Below are 25,607 nucleotides of genomic sequence, written 5' to 3'. Positions count from 1 at the left end.
AAACATTAAAAAAAAATAATTAAATTTAATAAAATGGTATTGTTTTAAGCCACAAAATTTGTGGTAATTTGTTATGCAGCATTAAGAAACCAATGCAGGGGCTATAGGACAGCCCGACCCATAGAGACTGACCTAGATTTCTATAAGGGCTCTATTCCATCTCCTTTTTAAAAATTTTTTTTTAATCTTTATTTTTGAGAGAGAGAGACAAAGCATGAGCAGGGGAGGGGCAGAGAGACAGGGAGACACAGAATCTGAAGCAGGCTCCAGGCTCTGAGCTGTAAACACAGAGCCCGACATGGGGCTTGAACTCATGAACCACGAGATCCTGAACTGAGCTGAAGTCGGACGCTCAACCAACTCAGCCACCCAGGTGCCCCTACTCCAGTGCCCCTACTCTATCTTATGAAATGGAGCCCAGTCTCTACTACACAGGTTGGATGGTAAGTAGAGACAATCTACAGAAATTACTTGACACATAGTAAGCACACAGTAAATGGTTAATATCATTTTCTACCCAGTGACAAGATATGAATATGCAGATGTTAAACACTTTTCGAACACAGAAATCCTGACAAATCATTTCCAAGTCTTAACTCCTATACAGTGCCACTAATAACAGTTGTTCCCACCATGGGGCTCCACAAAGGCAGTGTTTAAGTAATGACTAATTAGGTTAGCAATAATTCAGTATAGGTAATGTGATATTGTGTGTGATTTAATTACGTTAAACTACAACTCAGTTGGCATTACATTCGGGAAGAGTCTCTCCAAGGATAGGCAGTTTGATTTCTAATCACGTAGACGTACTCCAAAAAGAGGCACCACAAATGTTTCAGTTATCCATTTTAAATCAACACCAGATCCCCAGCCAATTAGCAAAGTGAATAATGTCAGAGAGGTGTGTGTGTGTGTGTGTGTGTGTGTGTGTGTGTGTGTGACAGACAGACAGACACAGAGAGACAGAGACAAAAGGGAAGGGATGGCTTATAAACAGCCATTATAAATGTTAGAAATGGGACTTCACTGGTGAAATTAAAGATAGACTTAAGTTATAAAAACTGACCAAAATATTTAGAGACACCCCTACTCTTGCATGAACAAGAATGTAACCTTCCGAAGTTTGTTCCCTAAATGGCCCCAAGACCAGCCATGATTGGAAGACTGCCAGTTGCTTGATGCCGATTATTAAGGATACCAGAACGCTCCTCTGGAATGCTGTCATGTCTAGGAGTGCAGTTTTCATGCAAGGCAGTGATCAGAGCAACAGAAGAGAGCTGGGACTTCCTCAAATATGCAGGGCAATCTTGCGTGAACTACTTTGTACCTGCTGGCTGATAATCAATGTCTGCACATGCAGCAACATCGCGTCTCAGACTTGCTTTAGTTATAACCTGGTGGCATAGTTGTGGGATAGTAGTTAAACATTACTGACCTCAAATAATTTGGCTGCTACCAAACCCCCAAACCCCCCTAGGAGTTGTGCATAACCAAACTGGGTTAGGTCAATTTGCAACAGGTGGCAATGACTGAGAACTGTTTGCAGTACAGAAAGTCAGAATTATGCTGGTCTTAAGACTAACCAAAATATCAAGTTTTGGAGTCTGCCCTGAAAAGACACCAACTTATAGCTCTGGTTAACTCGAGTTACTCGGAGCATCTGATAGTTAATGCGATGTCACTGATAACTATTTTGCTAGGAGGAAAAAACAAGTTAATTCAGACTTAAACAGTTTGGTAGGTATTTTTAAAATTTTAGAAATAATGATGCACACCCTATTACTGAGTTAGTCGATCCTTTCATTTTAGAGATAAGGAAACAGAGGCCTGGAACAGGCCTCTGTTTCCCTTTCTGAAATCAGCCCTCTTTAGAGTATCTGATGTGACTATCTCTTGTAGCAATTCCTGGCTGTGCCTCAAACAAAAAGCTCCATTGCCTCAACCTGCTGGCCCCAGATTACTTAGCATCAGGAACTTTCCCACATTTCCACTGCCGAAGGCAAAAAGTTTATCAGGCCCAAGAAGCTCTTAGTGGCTCTTTGAGACTTTTGAGCAAATTCTTCCATTAAGTCTATTATCAAATGGGTCACAAGGGGTTAATGAGATCCAAAAAAAAAAAAAAAATTGTTCCTGCTAATGAGTAACCCTTCAATTGTAAAGCTTTAACTCAATTAAGTGATGCCTATCTCCAAGATTACCTCAAATAATTAACAGAATGAGGGGAAAAAAAACTGGGTCTTGTGAGGGGTGAAAAGATATTAGTAGGACCATTAGGTAGAGGACAAGTCTTGTTAGGATGTGAGTCTGAAGGCATAGGCTGATGGTCCTGGCAAGGCCCTTATCTATGGGGTTTTCAAACACAATAGGTTGTAGATAAGCAGAAAGGAAGACAAAAGCTTTACCTCCCAGAGAATGAGGCAGTGGAGAAATTAAAACCCTTGCTTGGCATGCTGGTGTTCTCTATAAAAGATTACACAAAAACCATCACACAATCTGTTCACAAACATTAGCTTCACTAGAAAAGTGGTTGCCCCTATTTGGGTCACAATACTAGTACATGGGGCTACCCGTATACCTTATTTTGTTCCTATCCTATAAGGCAGAAAAGGCGGGTGTGACTTAACCCATTTCAGAGAGGAGAAAACCTGGGCTCAGAGGTCACAGCTACTTTGACAAAGGCAGACACGCAGCCTAGGTCCCCTGACTTCAATCTCCTCTGATCCTGTGTTAAATTTTTGCATCATGACCTGCTTCCGTCCCATTCATCATTCCCTCATATCACCATGCTCCTGAACATGAATTTAAAAACAAAGTATTTCAAATTAACATGGTTGAGAGGACCTGGACACAAATGCAACAGTGGAAAGACTACCCTGGATGCTGAAAGCCAGGTTTACAGGTCCTTCTTTCTTATTGGAGATATAGCACAGAAACATTTTCCATCCCTATGTGTGATGAGGCTGTATCTGCTGCTGCTACCTTGGCAGAAAGGTCATACGTTGACAAATTACCACACTTAAGCTCTTCCTCTTCCCCCATAATGGATCCTCCTCACTGTAAGGAGATACAAACATTTAAAAACCACTACACCAACCAACACCTACAAGGATCCTCTACTAAAGGTTTCCTGGTTCAGTACGGGGAGCCTGGAAGACATCAAGTCACGTTCAAAGAGGATCACAAGCTGTGCTACCACAGGATTCTACTTTCCTTCCCTCTTAAGATCTAATCATTTCCTTTGTTTCCCAAGGAATACAGCCATTACAGCCACAGGACTACCAGGTTCAATCAATGACAGAGTAGGCAGGGCAGCTACCCTGGGGTAGTTGAATACACTTTCTTCCCCATTTAAAGTAAGCTGATAGGAAAGGGAGAGGAGCAAGGAGCTATACTGTCCAACTCCGTTCTCCTGATGAGAAGCAGCATGGTGGTGATCGAGTCACTCCTATGCTCAAGACCCGGCCCCCGTGGCTCTTCGTTCCTCTCACAATGGCCACTGATCCCTCCTAGTCCTCTTGCTAACCCTGGCCTCTTTGCTGTTCATACCCAGGCTCTTCCCAGAGATCCTTACCTCCTTCAAGTCTTCTCTCAAGTATCATTTTCTCAATAAGGCCCAGAGTGAATACTCTATTTAATGGCCATCTCAAGGGCCACCCAGGTCCCCTGCACATACTCTCTTGATCTTCCTTATCCCTCTCCCTTTACTCCTCTTTAATAACACTGGCCACTCTCCAACATGCAATTATTTCCTGATATTCATTATGTCTACTGTCTCTCTCCTCTGCTGGAATGCAACTAGGATGCAAATTCCATACAGAAAGCCATTTCTGTTGGATTAGTAGGACCTAAGAGTGCCTAGCATATATCATGCACTCAGAAAATATTTCCTGAGTGGGTGAAATGTACCTATGTGCTAATAGCAACAACAGCAGGTACCATTTACTGAGCACTTATTATATCTCAGACATATAGCAGGTGCTTTACCTGCATTATCTCATGTAATCTGCATCAGCCTATGGTCAGAATAGTATCCCCAATTTACACACGACAAAACTGAGGCTTAGATGAGTTATCCAAGGTCACAATGCTAATAAACAGAGAACCCAGAATGAAAAGCCGTATCTTTGGGTTTACTCCAGTTAACTCCAATGCTGCGTTTTCCATTCCAGCAATGCTAGACACATTTTTGTGTTTTTGTTTTTGGTGGAACTCCACCAGCATTTGTTAGGGAGAAGGGTTTGAAATATGAAAAACAACTGCCCTGGCAAATTCAGAGAGACAGGTCTCTAGAAAAAAAGTTTCCCTAGAAATATTTCTATACCATTAAAAAAAATTAAAAAAAACAAAAACAAAAAGAACTATTTCTATATTATTTAAAAAAATAAATAACAAAAACAAAAACAACAAGAAAAAATTATCTCTATATTGCAGAAGGTCCTCCTGCGGCATTGTGGTAAGAACAATTAACCAAAAGATAAAAACCTGGGTTCAAATCCAGACTCATTTTCCTAATCAGCTCTGAGATCCATGGGGGGGGTAATAATCTATAAAACAGAGATAAGATCGATTGTGCAACATTGTTTTAAGGATTAAATGAGATATATTCATGAAAGCATAAAAAATATATATGGCTTATTATTTGGTCCTTTTTTTGTTTTCAGTGTTGACAACTGCACTGACAGAACATTGGTTTGTTGATGAATGAGCAAACTTACAAAGCACCCACAGTGTGCCAGGTGCCATGCTGGATATTGTGGTTACAAACCCAGTAAGATGGTCTATTACACAGTGAGGCTCCCAGTGTGGAGGTGAAGCAAGTCAGCATGAGAACTGCATGAGAAAGGATACAGCAGAGTTAGACACTGGACAATGAGACAATGCTGAAATGAACTCCTTTGGCTAAAATAAAAATGGAGACATACTGATAATTGACTGCAGAATTACCAGGAAAAAAAAAAAAAAGAACTGAAAGGATAGGCATATTACAGTAATTGGGACTACCTTGCTGAAGGAAGGATCCATGTTAGTTTAGAATTAATCTGAAAATGTTCAACATCGATGTCATGTACAAGCCACTGATCAAAAAAAAGACTACTTGAAAAACAATCATTTTCTCAGATATCTGTGGCCTGTCTGTGAGAATCTCATTAACTATCTCTGCCACTTCCTCTCCAATCCTATGAAGCACACCCTCAAATCCAAAACCTTAAAGATCTCAAAATCTCAAGCTTTATACATGCTTTAAGTTCATGAAGTAAAGCAAAGTAATGGAAGGTGTGGGGTAGGGGATTCAATACCCTCCTTAATTTTTTAAATTAAAACCAACAGAGTTGGAACCATGAATCCCAGCCATTTTTTGATAAACACAGATTGCCAGGTTAGTTTAATTTCTGTACACCATTTCAGACCACCTGCATCCCCAAATAGTGTCAGATAACAGGCCTTTCTTCATACATTAATTTTACATTACCCTCTCTCCCAGGCAGCAAGGGAGCTAACAAGAAGTCCCTGCGGCTCAATCTGAACAGAATTGGCGTGCATTCAGGCAATGCAACTACAGCTGTTGCATAATAGCATTTTTCATATGAGGAAGCCATATCACCACAAATACTAATCGTCAAATTGATTTAAGAAGGGAAAAAAATGCTTTGAGATACTTTGAATTTGCAAGGATAGAAACATTTTAGTTTTTAATTGCATAAGCTTATATTCCAAAGGTCCTGGACGAATGTCAAACCAATCAGACTGGAAATGCATCTGGTTTGAGGAGACTGGTAGGGTAATTTAAATTCAGCCTCTTGCACAAATCGGGGAGATCTGTATTACTTCCTATCTGTTTTCATTATTACCTGAAAGTCTAACTTCCATAGCATAGTATTTTCCAAAATACATACCAAAGAAATTGTTTTTCAAAAGTAAACTGTTCGATCTAGGTAGACAGAAAAAATAATTGGTAAGTAATCTGTATGAAGGACTTCAGGATTCACTAGGAAAAACAAAAAAAATTAAGAATTCCTACCATTCAGATATACAACTAGATCCCTAATTTTTATCCCTCTGGGTCATGTGTGTAGGTGTGTGTTCTTCCCAAATCATCCAATACTGTGGCAAAAACCACATGGATACCAACACATCAATGAAGAGATCTGCAGAGCTTGAACACGGGAAATTTCTCCATTATGGCCAAAGGGGAACACAGGACCTCTGGAGCCTATGCACTAGTGCACTTCACCCTCTTTCTCAGCATAATTATAGAATAGATTAGTTAATTATCACTACTCAGAGTAAAGATTCTATAAAAACCAGTCAGACCAACTTAAGCCATTTCCTTTACAAGTCAAAATTGTACAAACTTATATGTACGATGCCTCGAGAAAAATCAAAAAAGTGTTTTATGCTTCATCCTTGACAACAAGATGGCACACTGAGCTAGACTGTCAGACATGGAACTTGGACACACCATAAAAAGGTTAACCATCACCAGAAACTTAAAAGAATATAAATCGGGGTCATCACATAGCTTTGCTGGTGAGGTAAATACCAATAATCCTATGGTCAACGATGAGGTCTGCTGCCTATGAACACATTCCTGCCCCACCCCAGAGCTCAGTTTTTTAAAACCTAGAATTCCTTCCTTACAATGTTAAAGCTAAAAGGCTTTTATGTAAAACTACAAAAAAAGAAAATTCACAGTCAAGCTGGCAAGAGTCATTTTTAGCTAGATAGCCATATGGACATCTCTTGAAAAAAGCCATATGGTTATACTTGTTATTTTTGGCCCCTTTACCTTTAACTTCTTTCTTGTATATAGAGGCCTCCAGTTATTACCACCAAGTGATAAATCACTTTGAATTTCCAAGGCTACAAAAGGCATTTACTGGCAACCATTTCAGGTTTCACTTTTAGCGGAGGACCCTGGAGAATTCTTAAGTGAAAGATGTTCACATTTTCCAAAAATGTTATTTTTATTTAAGCTAGGTCAAAACTTTAGATCTACACTTTATCTTGATAGCTAAAGTTTAAATGGAGAAAGTAAAACATGGGAGGAAGTGAATAGTATACAGTGAGAAGGAACATACCGGTTTAGCTTTTCCTCTAATAGTTTCTAAGAGAAAGGATAGGACAAGGGCCTCCCTAAAAAGATTACCTGGAAGAGGCTGCCAATTGGCAACCTAACTTGACCAGCACAAGGTTACTGCTGTTGTTGTTTAAATAAGAATACACACTGTTTTTAAATTTGAGAGAGAGAAAGAGAGAACGAAAGCAAGCAGGTGGGGGAGAGGGGAACAGGGGGAGGGAGGGAGGGGGGGGGGAGAGAGAGAGAGAGAGAGAGAGAGAGAGAGAGAGAGAGAGACAGAGAATATGAATCTAAAGCAAGCCCCATGCTTAGCATGGAGCCTGACATGCGGCTCGACATCATGACCTTGGGATCACGACCTGAGCCGAAATCAAGAGTTGGATGCTCAACCGCAATTGGCTTCCAACGGTCTCCTTTAGGCGGGTGATACAATCTCCAGTTTGCCACATGCACTTAAGACCTACTTCACAAATTTGTTTTTCTAAATGGCAACCTATCCAAAAGACTAGAAATGAAGTACTGGTTTCTTCTTGAATTTCTTTGCACCTCTATGGTTTCCTTTAAGGTGGGCCTCAAATGCCACCCTGACTTTGAACCTTGCAGATTTATCGAATTCTCCCTGTGTCATCTCCCTCCCTCCCCCGCAACCGCAGCTGCTCGGAAGCAGGAAGAGTAACTTACTTGTGGTTATTGCCCCTTCTCTCCACTGCACTGAGCACAGTGCTATGCTTGAAGTAGATATTCAATGAAATGTCTGGTAGTGATCTTATAGCTATTCAGCTTACAGACAGGCTTTTGCATACACAAGCGTTCTAACCTTAGGACAACAGTTCTCAATGGGGCAATTATGTTCCACACTCCCCACAGGCCATCTTTGGTTATCACACTGCTGTGGAGAGTAGAGAGGGCGGAGGAGGTGATGCTGGCATCTACTGGGCAGAAGCCAGAGATGTTAAATATTCCAAACTGCCAGGACAGACTCCCCTCCCCCAATAAATGTCCTTAGTTTCAAGGTTAAGAACACCTGCCTCAGGGGCACCTGGGTGGCTCAGTCAGTTGAGTGTCTGACTTCAGCTCAGAGCATGATCTCACAGTTCATGGATTCAAGGCCCGCATCAGGCTCTGTGCTGACAGCTCAAAGCCTGGAGCCTATTTCGGATTCTGTCTCCCTCTCTCTGCCCCTCCCCCGCTCGCACTCTGTCTCTCAAAAATAAACATTAAAAACAAAAGAAAACCTACTTTAGAACATCCCTGATAAGAAATACTCCAACAAAATTGCAGGTAGAGAATCTCAGACTAGAAGTCAAGTGGCTTACTCAAGGTAAACCAGCCTGCAGTAGAATCAAGAATGGAAAACTAGTGGGGCACCTGGGTGGCTCAGTTGGTGAAGCATAAGACTCCAGCTCATGACCTCATAGCTCATGAGTTCGAGCCCCATGTAGGGCTCTGTGCCGACAGCTCAGAACCTGGAGCCTGCTTTGGATTCTGTGTCTCCCTCTCTTTCTCTGCCCCTCTCCTGCCTGTGCTCTGTCTCTCTCTCAAAAATAAATTAAAACATTAAAAAAAATTAAAACAACAACAAAAAAGAATGGAAAACTAGTGCCAGGAACTCAGAATCTGAGAATAGCAACTGATAACAGAAACACAGAAATGTCTTCATGATGCAAATGGGTGCCTGTTTGGCATAGACTGGTTACAAAATGTTCACAGGCTAGAGAAGAACATTCAATGAACAAAGTAGATCTTCACATTCATAAAAAGATGGCCTGATTATGATGGAGTCCAGGAGACGCTTAGTGGAAGAACACAACTTAACCAAATCTCCCGTCAAGTTTACACATACATAAGCTGGAAAACAAAGTACCACTCTCCAAAGAGACTTTTTATATAAGCTGTTCCTAACAAATACATGAAGCAACACCTAATCCATGGGCTGACGGGTAGAGTACAAACAACTGAAACAAGTTTCAAAAGGAAATTCTTCTTTAGGAGGAAGAAAAGAGCAAAGCACAGCAATCTGAAGCGTCCAAGTGTTAAATTCAGCCCAAGATGGTCATATCTGCACGCTCGTGAATTTTGTCTCAGCTACTGCAGTTTGGCCTACAGCAGCCTCCCTCCATTCAGAGCAGGGGAGTGGCAGGACAAGCAAAGATGGAAGGACCACAAATTGAATCATTTGCCTTTGAACCTCAGGGCTTCCATTGCCTTCTCAGGCAGACTCCTTCAGGTCCAAGATCTGGAAAATGGGGGTAGTAACTTCTACCTCAAAGAGTTACAGAAAAAAATAATCACCAGTAACTCTATAAAACCTTACAAAAAGTCTATGTACCAGTGACTGCCAAATTGCTATATTCCATTTGGTCCTCTTCAAATTATGAGGCAGTCACCATTTACAGATGGGGAGCCAGGGCTTAGAAAGGGTGACTTGTCCAAGGCCACAGGTAGTAAACAGAGGAGCTGGGATTCAAACCAAAGGAATTTCTAGAGCTGTGGTTCATAACCATTTTAAAGCTGGCTAGTGGACACAAAAATGTGAAGCCAAAGAAGTCCTGGGGTTTGTAGAAAATAATTTCCTAATGCCCAGAGCTGTCCATAGATGAAACAGGCCACCAGTGAAAGAAGAGGTTCCCATCGCTGTTGCAGGAAGAGGCTGGGCGACCAAACCGATGGAGATTCCTTGTCCTTGGATTTCTCAATAATCTATCTCTGGAACCTGACAGTTGTTTATTTTCCTAGGGTACCTCTATTCCTTTCTCTGTTCTTTCTCTCTTCCACTTCCTTCCTTTTTCTCCTCTGGTCCTACCACGAATAGCACGTAAAGAGCCTGGGCTTTGAAGTCTAAGAGTTCTAGATGTGAAAGCTCAGTCTCCCATATAATAGCTAATCTAGCAAGGGCAAGTTACTATGACTTCCTCTCAAGGAGGATTTCCTCATCTATAAAATAACAGAAGGAACATCAAATAGAAAGAAAGATTGAAATATAGTGCCTGCTCTATAGAAGCTCAGTAAATAATAGTCTTCATTTGCAACGTCCTCTCAGCCATACCTACCATACTGTCATACTCTATTCTGCTTTTGTGTGCTATAGAGATCTAAGTTACACTAAAAATAAGTACAGTCCCAAAATATCTGTACATTTTATCTACCACATAAGCAAGAGAAAAATGTCCTGCATCCTTTGGCTCAATATGGATTCTCCACTGCAAGGACAAGAACCATTACCAAACCCTGTGCCCTTCTTTGACATTCTAAATCCCAACTGTACCCACAACCATACTAATCTCGTAGATTTTCCCCTCATCAGAACCTCTACAAATAACAAGTTATGAATGGATTGAACTTCCAAGGTCCCACAGCAGTATCTCATCTAGATCATACAACAATCCTGCAAGAAGACTCACAAGGACACTTAGCATTATCTGAATTCATCTGTATCTTAGACCCAGTGGGCCAATGTGTCTGCCAACTGCTGGTTTTTATAGTTTAAAACATATGTAGAGTTGAACGAGGACTACCACCAGAAAAACAGTATATCAAGATAGAAATGAACATAATTGGAAAAGGAATTTGTTAGAAAGACATGAGAAACACGAGAGACAGAATCTTAGCAAAGATAGATAGCTCCCCAAGAGATCAAGTCACTAAAATAGCCTCACTAGAAGGCCACAGTGGACAACTAGCTGTCCCTGTCACTGGAATCTCTTTTCTAGAATTTCAACATCATGAACTGTCCCTTGTCTATTGCTACCTAAATGTTTAAGATCTCTGGCAGGAGTCTGATCACCTAGTGTAAGTAACACACCCATCACTCTAGCTGCTATAGAGCAAGGAGACAGATCATCTGCCCTTCTTCAAAAAGGGTGACTATGACACAGAGCAACCAAAACAGCAATAAACGTCCCAAGATCCACTGAAACTTCGTTGCAAGCCTGTGGGAGCAACTGTACCGTACCCCCTACTCCTTTGTGATAAGGTATTGACTTGTTCAGGTTCATGCAGTTGGCCAAGTGCCAGCACTAAGAATCCAACCAAGACTCCCGGTTTCTGACTCCTAGCAAAAATTTGTTTAGCAAGTAGATTTAAACAATATCCTAAATCATCCTAAATATAGGGTTTTTTTTTTTTTTGGTTTTTTAAGGAATGTGCTAATCCCTCTTCACTATTCTGTAATAAACAGGACTTTATGTATGTGGAACATGTACTATCCGAGTTGCCAGTTTTTCAACAACTTTTTTTTTTTTTGGGGAGTCTAGTTGACAGTGTTGCTTTCCGATCTAAGACTTATGATTTGACAAGTCAGCAACTTTTTAAAGATTGTATTTCTCTGAAACCTCTCTTTATGATCCTGAACTTAAAAATCTTAAACAATAGTTATATAAGACTAAATACATCCAGGAGTTTTTGAGAATCACAGTCTCTGACTTCATCTTTCCTATTATTAATAAACTGAGAAAGGATGTAAATGTCATTTATATTAAAACAGGTATATGTATATGCTGAGCTTTGAAAAGAAGATGACTTCATAAAATTCACCTGATAGCCTTAACTTCAGATTTATATATAATGTTGTAGTGTTTTTCTTCTATCCTTGTAGATTTAACCAAACTCCTCTACTTTAAGAAGTCCCCTAGGGCCAATTTCATGGTCAAAGAAAAATAAAGCCTTATAAAATAACTGAATAACTCCATGTTTTACCCTAAGACCCTTTTCCTTCCTCTTTTTTAAGCCAAGAAAGATAAATGAACTAAACCTGTTCATCTTTAGTTGATTCAAATCCACCTTTTTAATAGCAAGTGGCTGATGCCAAAGAAATAATTAGAGATGCTGTTCTTTCAACAATTCCTTATTATGACCTGGGATTTGCTTTGCAATTACTGTCTCTCCTGGACACAGCTGAGGCCCAGTGAATTTATGTTACCCAGTCTGGGAGATACCTAAAAAATGAAAACTGCATTTGCCACAAAGGGCAGGTACCACAGGCATGAAAGGCGCCATGGCGGAGGATGTTATAAGGCCTTTGCTAACGACAGTTCAAAGAGGTGATGAGCCCCAACCCTCAGGAATAAAAAGCAAAGAGTATTTACCATCCGTACATAGAGTTAGGAATGAGGTAACAGAGAATGATGTATGAACTTCATTAAATTTTGAGTCCTCTCGAAGTTTCAAAGTAATCTCTGCAATGCCCTATTGCTTTCTCTTAAAATTGGCAAGAAAAAAAAAGATCTTTTCCTTAGAACTTGTCTTCTGAGCAAAGATGGGGGAGGAGCTGCCAATCATGGAGGGAGAAGAACCTTGTAAGAGAGACCGAGGGAGGGGATCACAGGGGACACCAAAAGAAAGGCAAGTGGTTGGGAGTCCAGGGCTTTGTTCACAGAAAAAAGGAGAACCAGGGAGACAACCAGGTTGAAGAAGTGGTCTTGGGTTTAAGAGTTTAAAAACAAAAAGAGAAGGGGCACCTGGGTGGCTCAGTCAGGTAAGTATCAGGCTCTTGACTTTGGCTCAGGTCATGGTCTCAAGGTCCATGGTTTTGAGCCCCACGTTGGACTCTGAGCTGGCAGTGCAGAGCCTGCTTGGGGTCCTCTCTCTCCCTCCCCCGCCCCTCTCTGCCCCTCCCCCACTGCTGTGCTCTGTTTCTCTCAAAATAAATAAATAAATAAAATTCTAATGAAAACAAAAAAAGAAATCTGCAGAGGTAAACCAGTGTCAGACCCGAGTGTCAGAACACCGATTATGGTTCTCTATATGAGTCACATCTATCTTACCCAGCACAGTATTTTGATTAGTGAGAGAGGCAACCTAGTGGGACCACATCTGCATAAGAGTAACAGCTGTTGGATGTCAATCACTGAAACAGGTTCTCTAGGAGAGTCCCAATGCGAGTATGTTCCTTGCCTGGCAGATCCATTACCTGGAAGGCAGGCATCATCACGCCCCTTTTCCACATGAGGAAACTGAGGTTTGGCGAGATTAATTTGCTAATGTGAGATCACAATTCTAAAAAGTCTCTTGCTCACCCACCTCCACACCAGTATGTGTGCTGTGCTTCACACAGGAGACAAGAAAGCTTTTACAAGCATCCTTCTGTAATTCCTATCAAACATGTTAAGAAGGCGAGATGATAGATCACTCTGCCCATTGTAAACAGAGGCCCCTACTTTAAGTGACTTGGCCAGTCATATACTAGCAAGAACCCAAGTCTTCTGACTCTTGAAGCATGGTGTGCTCTTTCCTGTAAATAGCACTTTTTTTTTTGACATATCAAACAAGTTATTTTTTCTGTGCTATTTCCCATAGAGTTCAAGTTCCATTCTCACTCCCAGCTCCTGAAAGCTCACTCTTGTCTTATTTCTGGCTCATCTTCCTAATTCAACCTGAGTTTCCACATTCCCTATCTCGTGGCTGTCAGCAGATTCCTGCCCAGTTCCCCCATACTCCTGCCCCGCCTCTCCCTCCACCACCGCACCCCCCCCCGCCCCCCCACCCCAGGCCTGTGCTCTCCAAGTCTATGCAATGTGTTCCTTTACTCTCCACAGTGGAAAAAGAACAGCAACAAACACTGAAAACACCACCTTTCATCTCAACATTACCCAGGCAGCCCGTTAGCTTAATTCAATCGGCATGTGCCATGTGCAGTCTCAAACTCACAAGCAAAGATGAGCCAGGCAGTGCCCAGCCTGAGGAGCACCTCACCTGGGGGGCAGGCAGAAGCAGAGAAAGCAGACTGTAGTGCAAGAAGCTGGTAAGTGATATACAGAGGCATACAGAGTAGGCTGCAAAGGAATAGTTTCTGGCCAGGGACATTTAGAGAAGGCTCGGACACGAGAAGTCTGTCCCTGTCTGATCCTTGCGCATTGGTAACAACCTTCAAAACAGGATTCATGAAATACATACCAACTTATAAGTAAGGAGCTTCCAACACTTTACTGCCTAGGACCTCAAAATACTCACAGCTCACAAGAAGAGACAGTAGAGTTACTGTGAACCCCATTTTACAGAGGAGTAAGTTGAAATCCCTGCCTAACCACGGTCATACAATGAACTGAAAAGCAAATTCAGTTCCTATCAACGGTTTTCAACCACTTTGGAACTAGAACTTTCCTAACTGCTCCAACAAAACATGCTGTGATAGGAGAAGCTATTTCCACAAAGAGCAGACAATTCAAGAAAACTCAAAGGAAACTCCTGACCAGCTTTGAAATGTTTTCGGGGTGCCCTCTGAGCTTCGTCGATAAATAAGCACAGTGTGTACTGGGCAGGAACACAACCGTGATAAAGTTACACCAGACCCTCAGCATAATGGTCACCTCCTCTTCTTGACACATCACCCTCCACCAAGTAAAAAGAAAACAAAAACATTTCTTCCCACTACACCCTTTCACACCCTGCCTGCCTTTGACTTCCGGCTCTGCAGGTGGCCCTGAAAAAAGTAGTACCATCCTCACCCCACCACATCCTCCTCCGTTTGAGTAACAGTACTATCTCACTGGTGGATGAGAAGAAAATTAATACACGTAAACCTTTTGGAACACTGCCCATCATAAGCACTGGGAACACTGTACCACTTTATTAGTTTCATTTGGTGTGGTGGTTTTGAGTACCTGGGTTTAAATGCTGGCTCTTGCATTCATTAACTGTAATTAGAGGATCAATCATAGCATCTACCCAGTAGCAAAGTTTTCAGGATTATATGAGATAAGGCAGATAAGAAGATTTAGCACTCAGGAAGCACTCAATAAATGATAATTACATGACCTATCTGCATCCACAAAGAGCTCTGGCTGCCTTTGTTTTGTTTTGAATTCCTAGAACCCAGGAGAAGGCACCGAGCACAGCCCCAAGTGCTTACTCTACGCTGAATGAGTGGCAGGCTGCACTTTAGTTCGGACAGGTGAAGCGGGATCACTGGTTCGTCCTACGGCTTTGTTTGCCCACCAGGGAATCACCGCCACCCAGCACTTAATGCAGGCGAATGAAATAATGACACACCAGTGAGGCGCTGCAATTAGTTGCTGCTGCCTCAATCCACTGTCGCGTTTGGGGTGGAAAAACCCCTCCCCACTTAAAAAAACGACGATTCAAAAAAAATTTTTTTTTTCCAGTAACTTTGATTAAAAAAAAAAATAATAATGCATCCCAAAGCAGGCAGGAGTGAAAGGGGCTGGAGGTGCGCCCCAGGCCACGGCCCTCCAGAGGAGCAGTCCCGGGTTAGCCAGGTAAGGCTCGGCAGGCCCCTCTGGAGGAGCAGGCGAGGCCTCAGAGTGGAAGACAAAGATCAGAGCGTGGAAGGGAGGAGCAGGATGGCCCAGAGCACAGGGGGGATCCAACCAAGGAGGGGCACAACGCCCAAGGGAGGGGACAAAGAGCCAGAACGCGACAAGGCAGAATCCACGTGGCAGACGGGGGAGCGGGAGGGGAGAACCGACGCGGGGGGGGGGGGCGGGGGGCCCCCAGAAGGAGACCACCAGTACCCGGGGAAGGGGTGCGGTCAGGAAAAGGCAGGGAAGAGGTAGCATGACCAGGAGTGGGTAAGCTGCGGCTTGGGGGAGGGGCGCGGGCAGGAGCGCGGTTAAGGAGCAAGGCTGGGTGCTTGCTCCCCTGGAGCAGGGAATTCCCATCTCGCAGACCCAACCTGGGGCACCTGGTGAGACTTCTGAGATAAGGGGCAGCCTTCCCCAGAGCTCCCCGCGGCCCAGGGCAGCTGAGTTTCTAGGGCAGCCACAAAGGAGGCAAGAGGAAGAATCTCCTATACCCTCCCCTCCAGACTCTGCGAACTGTTCGTCGTTGAGAAATAAAAGCTGTAGTAGTGTTGCCTAACTGGACTTTACCACCAGCCCACAAGAGAAAGAGGCAGCCTCCTGCTCTTCCAAAGAGGGGACGGACAGAAGCCCTTTTGAGTGGATTTAGGAAACGGTGTCAGAACCGTGCTTGGTCCAGGTTTAGTCTCACATCTCATGGACACGGGGCAGCATGTGATGTCTGCCTGTGGCTCCCCCAGCTGAGCAGATACCTCCCCATGTTCTCAGTGGCTTTTGAATCTCTTCCTGTATCTTATCCTTTCCCTCTGCAGAGGGATGATGACCCTGAGAAGACAATGGCAATTCTTGCATGGACACCCAGAGCTTAAAACCGAGTGGCATTGTAATAAAAAGCTCTAGTTTTGCATCAGTGCAGGTCTAGAAGAAATCGGACCTACAATCAGAAAAGAAACCTTCTTCTGGGTGAACCAAAAACCCTTCCCCCCCACCCCCTGAAAATAACTTGATGGTTACTGTCTCAATACAAAGCACTAAGTTACTTTTTGAGACCAAAAAGACTCATGAAATATCAAATTATGGAAATGACCCTATAAATAAGAGCTCCTACCATTTATTGAACAACTGCCTTGTGCTCCTGATGCACATCTTACTTTGCCTTCACAATCCTTCCATTCAAATACTTAATGACGGTGTCTTTCATGAGACAGGCACTGTGTTAGGTGGCTGAGATTATAAAGGCATCCCAGGCCCCACAGAACTTGCAGTCCACTCAAAGCTGGGTACCATTTGCAAAAGAGAAAAATTACAATAGGGAACTTGCCCTTGGTTATGCCCAGATCAGTCTTTCCACTTACCACATCCAGCCTGCCTCCTAAACATAGGATTTCAGTGTTAACATCTGTTTTTACCCTTCTACTTAGGGAAAGCAAAATGAAACCAAGGACAAGGTACCTATGCACAAAATGAAAGAATTAGGCCCAACAGGGAAATCCAACAGCTATAAAACTGGCAGAGATGGGAATCTGGTACACCCAGACAAGAGAGGTTGAGAATTACTAGATAATTCGTTGACTCAACGACTGCATTCCTCAATATTCAAATGTAAGGAAAACAGTTCTAACATATACATTAGTTTCCTGTGATAAGATGCACAGTATCTAAGTAAAATACATGTTTTCTCCATCTTTTTAAAAAAATTTTTTAACATATTTTTGAGACAGAAAGTGCATGCACCTGCGCAGGAGCAGGGAGGTGCAGAGAGAGAGAGGGAGACAAAGAATCTGAAGCAGGCTCCAGGCACTGACCTGTCAAGCACAGAGCCCAGCAAGGGGCTCGAATCCACGAACTGTTGAGATCATGACCTGAGCTGAAGTCGGACCCTTAACCGACTGAGCCACCCAGGCACCCCTCTCTATCTTTTAATTTTAACCTTTTAACATACATTTCTGTTACGCTCATCACTGTTACCTCTAGGTTTAGTTGTCGCAACTTGACCTACATTTCAAAAATACACAGACTGACAGAGCTGTAAGGAAAGGAGAGAGTCCCAGAGAAAAACTCAGGTCACTGGGGGATGACTGGCAAGGCCAGCAATTAGAGCCCAAGTGTCCCAGCCAAGGATCTTTACGATAGTATACAAGAAATTCTACCTATGAGACTAACAAACCCCTGGCTTATTCACATTCTCCAGAGAAGCGCTTCAGCTGCAAAATATAACTGAAGGATGTTGTGGGGACTGGTCAATAACAACATTTCTAACTGAAGGTCTCAATCTGTTTAACAGAAGTGTATTTTTGATCCGCCCAACAAAACTCATCAGCTTTACCCACTTCACTACACAAAAGCAGATTTAGAAAATGTGGACTGAAAAAGTAATCTAGCGGGCAGTCTCTTTCTTCATATGCAAGAGTGCATGAAGACATCTCTTAACTATAAAATCGTTTCTTGAACGAACAAAGAGGATTCCTAAAAGGCATCACTTAGTATCTTGGCTCTGTAAAAACTGTTTTGGTTTTGTTTTTTGGGGTTTTTTTTGCTTTTCCACATAAATATATGCTGTATTTTCTCTAAAGTAAACCAGTGCTTTGACAGATTTTAGATTTTCCCCCTTAACTAAAGGCACTATTTAATTTCAATGTCCTTGGAGTGTTTTATCTGGGGATTAGACAACTGTACCAAAACACAGCTGTTCCAGTTTTTTCTCCTTTATTTTTCACATTAAAAAACTCCCACTATCAGCCAGTCCAATTAGTTACTCACTATCAAAAGCCGGCTTTGGGCTTTCATCTTCTGGAAAACTGGATCCAAGTGACAGGGTGTCATGGAAACTGTATCTCGGGTCATTTCCTGTTTCAATTGTTTAGCCACAAAAAAAGTTCAGCTCTATCAGATGGAAATTAATGAATACTTGCTGTTGCCTTTTGAAGAGCATGCAACTAAATAAAAAAAGTAATTATCCTTTTTGACCAAGTTTTCCCAACACGAAGGAATACGGGGAGATCAGTGAACCCAAAATGAGACAAGAAAAGTACTTGGACTGATATAATGAACCAAAGCCTTTTCCAGTTCAGTTTCCCTAAGTCAGTGGTCAGGTTGAAGGCTGTCACTTGGGTTTGGGAAGACTAACTGTAAGTTAAGTGGTTCTAATTGTAGTTAACTTTGTTCTTTTTCCCTTCCACTTCCGACACATTTTCACCTCTCCTCGTTTGGTGTACTTCACTCTAATTTTGACATTAACTGTACAGAGCAGGTATTCTCCTCTTTCCCCCCAAATCTCTTCAACATAAGGGAATGTGTAATAGAAATAAAAACTGTAATATAACCAAGATTTCTTACTGTACCTGTTCTCTGCAAACAAAACACACACACACACACACACACACACACACACACACACACACACACACACACACACACACACCAGGGAAAAGTAGAGCTTAAGGCCTACAAGCAATACCAGGCAAGCACATGTGTTTAGGAAATGAAGTCCTGGCTGGAATTCAGTAATAATGAGCCCCTTAGTGATCTAATGTACACCAGGGCACACTGTGGATGGAAACAAGAGTGCCAGAGAGGACAATGGGGAACTCAACCCGTGTTTAATATGTTTCAGCTCTGTCTAAATAACTGTTGGCAAAAAAACGTGGAAGCAATACAACAAATCAATTTTAGGGCTCAGGAGGATTTGCTCAAGTAAGACAGCTATGAAGTATACATTACAGGCTAAGTTCACAGCTCCATTGTGAGAAAGGCACCTCCTTGCGATGCTTTCTATCCTGTTTAGGTTGTTATAGGTTTTCTCTATTCAAAACGAGGAAGTATCTGTGCTGCTTTCTCATAGATTTAAAACAGAAAAGCAACTGGGAAAACATCCAAAGACAAATTAACTTTATTATTCACGTAAGCTAAGCCTTTACTTACATTCAACATGCTATTTGGACAATTTCTATAGAAAAAGAACGTGACGGGGAAAAAGCACTGTTTACCAAGGACACCTGAGTTCCAGACCTTTAATCTGTCATTAAATCACTATTTATTCAGTCAGTGCCAGCAAAGAGGCAGCTAGGCCAAACTTGTGCATGACTTCTCCCCTAAGTTGTTTCATACATGCTGCCCCGTTTGTCCCTCAAAAACCTATACTTATGCCTCTAAGAAACTGGCTCCGTTTTATTAACACTAAGATGGAGCTGGGGTGCCTAGATGGCTTAGTTGGTAGAGCATGTGATTCTTCATCTCGGGGTTCTAGGTTTGAGCCCCATGTTGCGTGCAGAGATTACTTAGAAAAATCTTGAAAACAAGTAAGATGGAGCTGATGATTTCTAAATGGAAATCGCTTCTCTTTCTTTTACGTCAGCCTTTGAAGAAAGTAGAATATCCTTCCTTCTGTACCTTATAGGGAGAAACTTTTTAATTTAGGAGAAAGGTAGGCAATCGTTCAAAGTGTTTATTTATATGATACTTATCATCATTGGATGATTACTTCTACTTCTGGTGTCTTGAGCACATAATCTTACCAGAGGCAATTTTTGCCACAAGTAGAAGTAATTTCTAGAAGCCACTCAGATAGTATTTTCTTACCGAAAAACTATTTAAAATATGGAATTAACTGCTGAAGGCATCAACACAAAAAGGCATAAGTCAGTTCAAAGAGGTACTGAACCTAAACGAAAATAAATTCAAGAATATAGCTACCAACCAGACTTGCAGGCCTCTGGTCATGATGAGTGAAGTTGGTTTTATCCCAAGAGAAACAACACATAAAATAAAGATGGAGCTGGGAGAAGGGGTTGTGAACTGTAAGAAAGGCAAGAAATACAATCGGTACGTCAGGACAAATCATTTTTATATTCTGGTCATAACTCACCATTTTTCTTTTAATTTCTTTGTCCTAGAAAATGAAACGGTAGTGAGATTGTTGCACTTTCTACCTGATTAAAAGGGAGGGGGAGGAAGTAGAGAATCTTGATTTGTAAGTAGCAACTCAATTACAGAAAAATTCTAATAAACTCTATCTACATAGGGATAGGTTAATTCTCATAATTAGTGTATAGAATCATATTGGATTTTACAAAATTTCAATTATGGGTTTTGTTTGGTTTGTTTGTATGCCCAATCAAGGACACTCCTTAGAAGTAGGTATTTATTAGGCATCTTCAGTGTTGAAGATACAATGCTTAACGCTTGTAGCCAATGAAAAGCACACCACTGTGAAACAGACACATGTGCCCCTCGCTGTACATCCGAAGTGCTTGCCCACATACCCCAGCTCCCTTGAAGTTAGGTGGGGTCTTCTCACCAAGTATGTTCACTGGGTTGTGATCAGAAGTGACCTGTGACAGCAGACAGACACCCATGACTTCAAGATGGCATGAGTCATACCAGTGAAGGAACAAAAACTCATGGATGTCAAGTAAGGAAGCAGTCAAGCCAGATACTCATGCGGGATTTCACCCCTAAAGGCATTGTTGGAGCATTTCCAAACTGCTGTGATATTACAAGCATGCCAATGTGAAGAAAGGGAGCATCCTGAGTTTCTAGCATGCTGGCAGCTTCCATGTTTTAACTGCTGCCTTTCTTACAAGGAACTCCAGTGTGAATGGTCACAAAAGTACCACCCAAGAGGAAACCAGCTAAGAGGACTACTCTGGATTCCTGACCATGACCTTCTTTGCCTTGGCATCCCCTCCTTGAGGAACAATCATCACTGAATAACTTCCTATCCCGAGAATTACTGCCTCCTAAATAAAACTGAAATGTGTGAAACAAAGTCAGCTAAAGCCTACAAGAAGGGGAGTTCTCCCTGCCTGTCTTGCTTTGTTGAGGGCAACCTGGAAGTCACAAGTTGAGATGCTAACATCTCAAGAAAGGAGAGCCACATCAACGTCTAGAAGACATTAACAAGAAGTACCTTTACACAGAGATGAAGGGATGTGTTCATTACCACAGCCTATCCCAGGCCAGAGATTTTTAGCTTTTTTGTGTCATAGAGCCTAAGACCAATGAAGTGAAGTATGGGACTCTTGGCTGAGAATCAAGTGCTTAAATGCATAAAATAAAATGTACAGGATTTTAAAGACCAACAATAAACATTTTTTAAAGTTACAGGAGAACAGGTACTTGTTTATTAATACATTAATCATTAAGATCCAGCAGTGTTCGGGGCGCCTGGGTGGCTCAGTTAAGCGTCCGACTTCGGCTCAGGTCATGATCTCGTGGTCCGTGAGTTCGAGCCCCGCGTCAGGCTCTGGGCTGATGGCTCAGAGCCTGGAGCCTGTTTCCGATTCTGTGTCTCCCTCTCTCTCTGACCCTCCCCTGTTCATGCTCTGTCTCTGTCTCAAAAATAAATAAACGTTAAAAAAAAAATTAAAAAAAAAAAAAGATCCAGCAGTGTTCAAAACACTTATTTCAAAGGAGTGCAGATCATATTATTTCAAGTTATTGGTGACACCTACAATAAGTTATGGAGTAACTTTGATTTGTTTTGGCAACAAAGTCCCAGGTACTGCTAATACTCAGGATTTATTGTCTATATCGTGATGAAAAAATGCTAGATTTCCATTAGAGGTGTTATTATTTCTTTGCTTCAAGTTCATGAATTCCCTAAATTCTGTGGGGCCCAGAATAAGAAACCCTGAGATCTACAATCTTCCAGTGCAACCATACTACAAAATTCTCAGCCAGCGTTCTACTGGACTCTCTAGAATTATGTGTGCTGTAGTGTGCATGGCATAGTCTTCTATGGCTTCTCTTCTGATTATTTTTTTGGCATTTTTTGTTCACACCAATTATTCGAATATGATGGCAACCAACTAAGGAAAAGTATCATTCAGGTTGCTAAAATGCAGTTTATTGGAGGCTTGGGTGCCTTGAAGGCAATGATCAAGAAAATAGGATAAAAATCAGCCCATAAGGGTCTACTCAAAGCTTTTGACATCATAAACAATACCCAGTCTGGAAAAATTGACTAACAATTGTACAAAAGGCAGCTGCTCAAACACACTCTCTAGAGGTTTGTTATGACTTCCAGAAATATGAAGGTACCTAGGGTTGCTGGGTCACCGGGTCAGGATGTGGTCCAGTCCTGAACACGACAGGACTGCCTCTGGCAGTGGGTACCCCAAACTAATTGGGAAGTCAAGTCTATTTAAGAAGCCTATGAAGGCTGGGTTAAGACAAGAAACAGAAATAATTCTTATTTTATAAGGTATGCCTCCATTCCGTAAGTACAAAGAAACATAAATGATCAATGTACATTAACATAAACCCTTACTGCCCTTTCTTTAATCAGCCTAGCACAGTCGTTGACACCTTAACTCAGGAATATGTGACAGAGTAAATAACCCAGCTGTAGCTCTCAGTTCAGTCAGGGAGACATGGGATCAGAGAATCAAAAAAGTGTTTGAAATCAAGTAGTAAGTCTGCAGGCAAGACTTGAGAACCAAGAAGTTGAGTCTTGGGAATCCATCTTGTTTCACATTTCAAATACTAAGAGGCAGTGTAAGGTGGTAGAAATGCCACTGGATGGAAAGGCAACACAGGGCTTTTAATCTAGATCCTATCACCAATTACCTGAGCAAATGTGGGCAAGAAGTCACAGCTCTCCAAGGTTTAGATTCCCCATTCTATTTATTATTTTTATTTTATTTTTTTTTTAGAGAGAAAGGGCACGTGCAAGAGTGGGGGAGATGGGTTGAGGGGGGGAGAGAGAATCTGAAGCAGGCTCCAAGCTCAGTGCAGAGCCTGATGCGAGGCTCAACCTCACAACCCTGGGATCATAACCTGAGCTAAAATCAAGAGTAAGATGCTCAACTGAGTCACCCAGGCACCTCTTCTTTAAAGGGGAAACCTAAGAAGGTTCCCCTACTCTAAAAGGAGGAAATTATCCTCAAAAGTCACCTTCCCACACAAAAATAAAGATTTGGTAACTTTTGAAATCTCAAGAATGATTTAAAAAAAAAAGTATTAGTAAAAAAATAAAATACAGATTTAAATTGAATGTTTTGCACAACAAAGGACATCTCAGTTTCAAATGGAAAGAAAATAAAGAGGAGAAATGAAAAGTTCCCAATATACTGAACCACCATGCTGGGCCAGGTACCGTATTTGGTCCTGTACACACAGGAGTTCAAAGTTGCACTAGTTGGGGGGTAGGGGGTGGGGAGGGAGAATTGGAGGAAGGTGTTTAAAAGGGTACAAACTTCTGGTTATAAGATAATTAAGTCCTAGCTATGTAATGGACAACATGATGAATACTGCTGTATAGTATATTTGAAAGTTGTTATGAGAGTAAATCCCAAGAGTTCTCATCACAACGGAAAAAAAAATTTTTTTTGTAACTCTATGAGAGGATAGATGTTAACTGAATTTGCAGTCATTAAACTTCCATAGCGTCATATGTCAATTACAGCTCAATAAGACCCAAAAAAGGTTGCAACTCATCAATGTCTAGATGCTGTTGTGAGTCCCCCATGCATTCTTTCTGGTAGCCCTCTCTGAGCTGCACCTAGCCACTGGTTTAATTGTCCATTATCTCCTTGAGGGTGTACTACTGCCTCCTTCAGAGCCATATTCCCCCAGCGTTAGAAGAATCAGATAAGGTTTTCTAGAGAAAAGAATGCCTGAAGACCTGTCAAAGGGTTTTGGATTTCTTCCATGCTCACTCTTGGCCCCTGTAATTTCCCCATGCCCCTTTTTGCTGCCCCTGTGCATCCTCTGTTGTTATTTTTATTATTTTCTCCCAAGGGGCTGACCCATTGACCGGGGCAGAGGACTCTTCAGACTAGCAGGAGAGTAAGCCAGCATTTAATGTCTGTTGATTCCAGGATCTTTCCCAGGTATTTTTCTTCCTGAACCACCTGACTCTAAATAACTTCAGTTCTCATAACCATCACATTAATTTTACAACAGACTTTGAAACCTCTTTATTCTTCCTAGCTAAGGGTCTCCTTTCCCACCCTTCCCTAACCTCCTTGCCAAGCTGCTGACCAGAATTGTGGAAATGAAATTTCACAGCTGGGAAGGAGTCTAGCCCACTGACTCGGTAACCAGATACAGGGCCTGGGTCCTTTTCTCGGTCTATCCCAGGGCCTCAAGGTACTATGGAGCACATAGTAGGGGCTAAAACATGTTGGCTGAATAAATGTATGATCAAAGGACCACTGCCAGCCCAAGCCCTTGCAGCACTGCAGGCTGACAGAAAAGAAAAAAAAGCTCTGCCTTTGTATTGAGAGCAGAGGCGCTATAAAACCAGATCATTTTTCCTTCCCACTCTCTCTTTACTGCAGAGTTAATAACTAATCAGTAGCCAATGGGCTGATTGCTCCTTGACTCTCAGCATTTTGGGAGAAAGTAAACCTGCCCCGCCCCCACCCACCCCCCAACGACTAGGAAAGGCTAAATTTCCACCCTGCTTTGAAACATAAATCTTAAGACCCCTCAGATTAAAAATGACAGCTAGAGTCCTTTAATCTTGAAAATTCGCTCTCCATGGAAACCTTAAGGACAGGAAACCACTTAGGCAAAGCTTTTTTTTTTTTTCAGGCAACTTCTAAGGAAAAGCTAGGTTTTAAAGAAATTGGACTTCCACGCACAACTATCCTGTAGGAAGGTAGTCCATGTCATGTGACTTCATTGATCCATAAATAAAGCCTTCACAGTTTGGTTCAGCTGGAAGAGATAGACTCACTTCACTTTTCTAACAGATTCTCGTTCTCAGTTCCCAGTGTACCATCTCCACCATTCAGATTCTTGTTAGGCAGAACAAGGATTCTGTATGATGGTCCACTCCATTTTTACCCAAATCAGTGAATTTTGCAAGCTGTAATTTTCCATTATGAGAAGCACCTAAATGTGATGTTTCTGGCTACAAAAGACTGGGAAAATTCAGGTTAGCACATAATTCTAGGAAATTAGACCTGGAAGGGTATCTAGTAAGTAGATTACAGGAGGAAACTATAGTGTAGAGAGCTTAAGCAATTAGCTCAAAGCCCTACCAAATGGAGAATATGGTTTCCTACCTCAAAGACTACTACTACATTTCTCCTGACTCCCTAGCACACCACCTCTTAGATATTCCATGCGGGCTAAACTTCAAAATAATAATAATTAGCTAAAAAGCAATAAAAATATTCTCAATAAAAATAGGGTGAAGCAACCAACCATGCAAATTCTCACATCACTTCTAGAATCTTGAGCCTATTAGCAGGAGTGAAATACTCCACATATTTCAAAGGATGGGTTTAAATTAGTTCAAACAAGCACCAAACATCAAGTCA

At 41.8% G+C, this 25,607-nt stretch overlaps 1 protein-coding gene and 1 long non-coding RNA gene across 2 annotated transcripts in view; both read right to left on the bottom strand.

Annotated features, from left to right (window-relative positions):
* The window catches only part of CACHD1 (cache domain containing 1), a 212,150-nt gene that overhangs the window by 153,687 nt on the left and 32,856 nt on the right, over positions 1-25,607 (bottom strand). The gene's annotated exons all lie outside the window — the stretch shown is intronic.
* On the bottom strand, positions 17,846-24,675 carry LOC147578074 (uncharacterized). Its single transcript, XR_015254760.1, has 2 exons — positions 21,734-24,675; positions 17,846-21,498 (listed from the first exon to the last, which is right to left on the bottom strand). It is a non-coding gene; the product is annotated as an uncharacterized LOC147578074 (long non-coding RNA).

This window comes from Puma concolor, chromosome C1, assembly GCF_028749965.1.
Source record: "Puma concolor isolate L17-30 chromosome C1, mPumCon1.1.hap2, whole genome shotgun sequence".
NCBI classification, from domain to species: Eukaryota; Metazoa; Chordata; class Mammalia; order Carnivora; family Felidae; genus Puma; species Puma concolor.
Note: the sequence above shows the minus strand (reverse complement) of the source record. Positions and strands in the feature narration are given on the sequence as shown.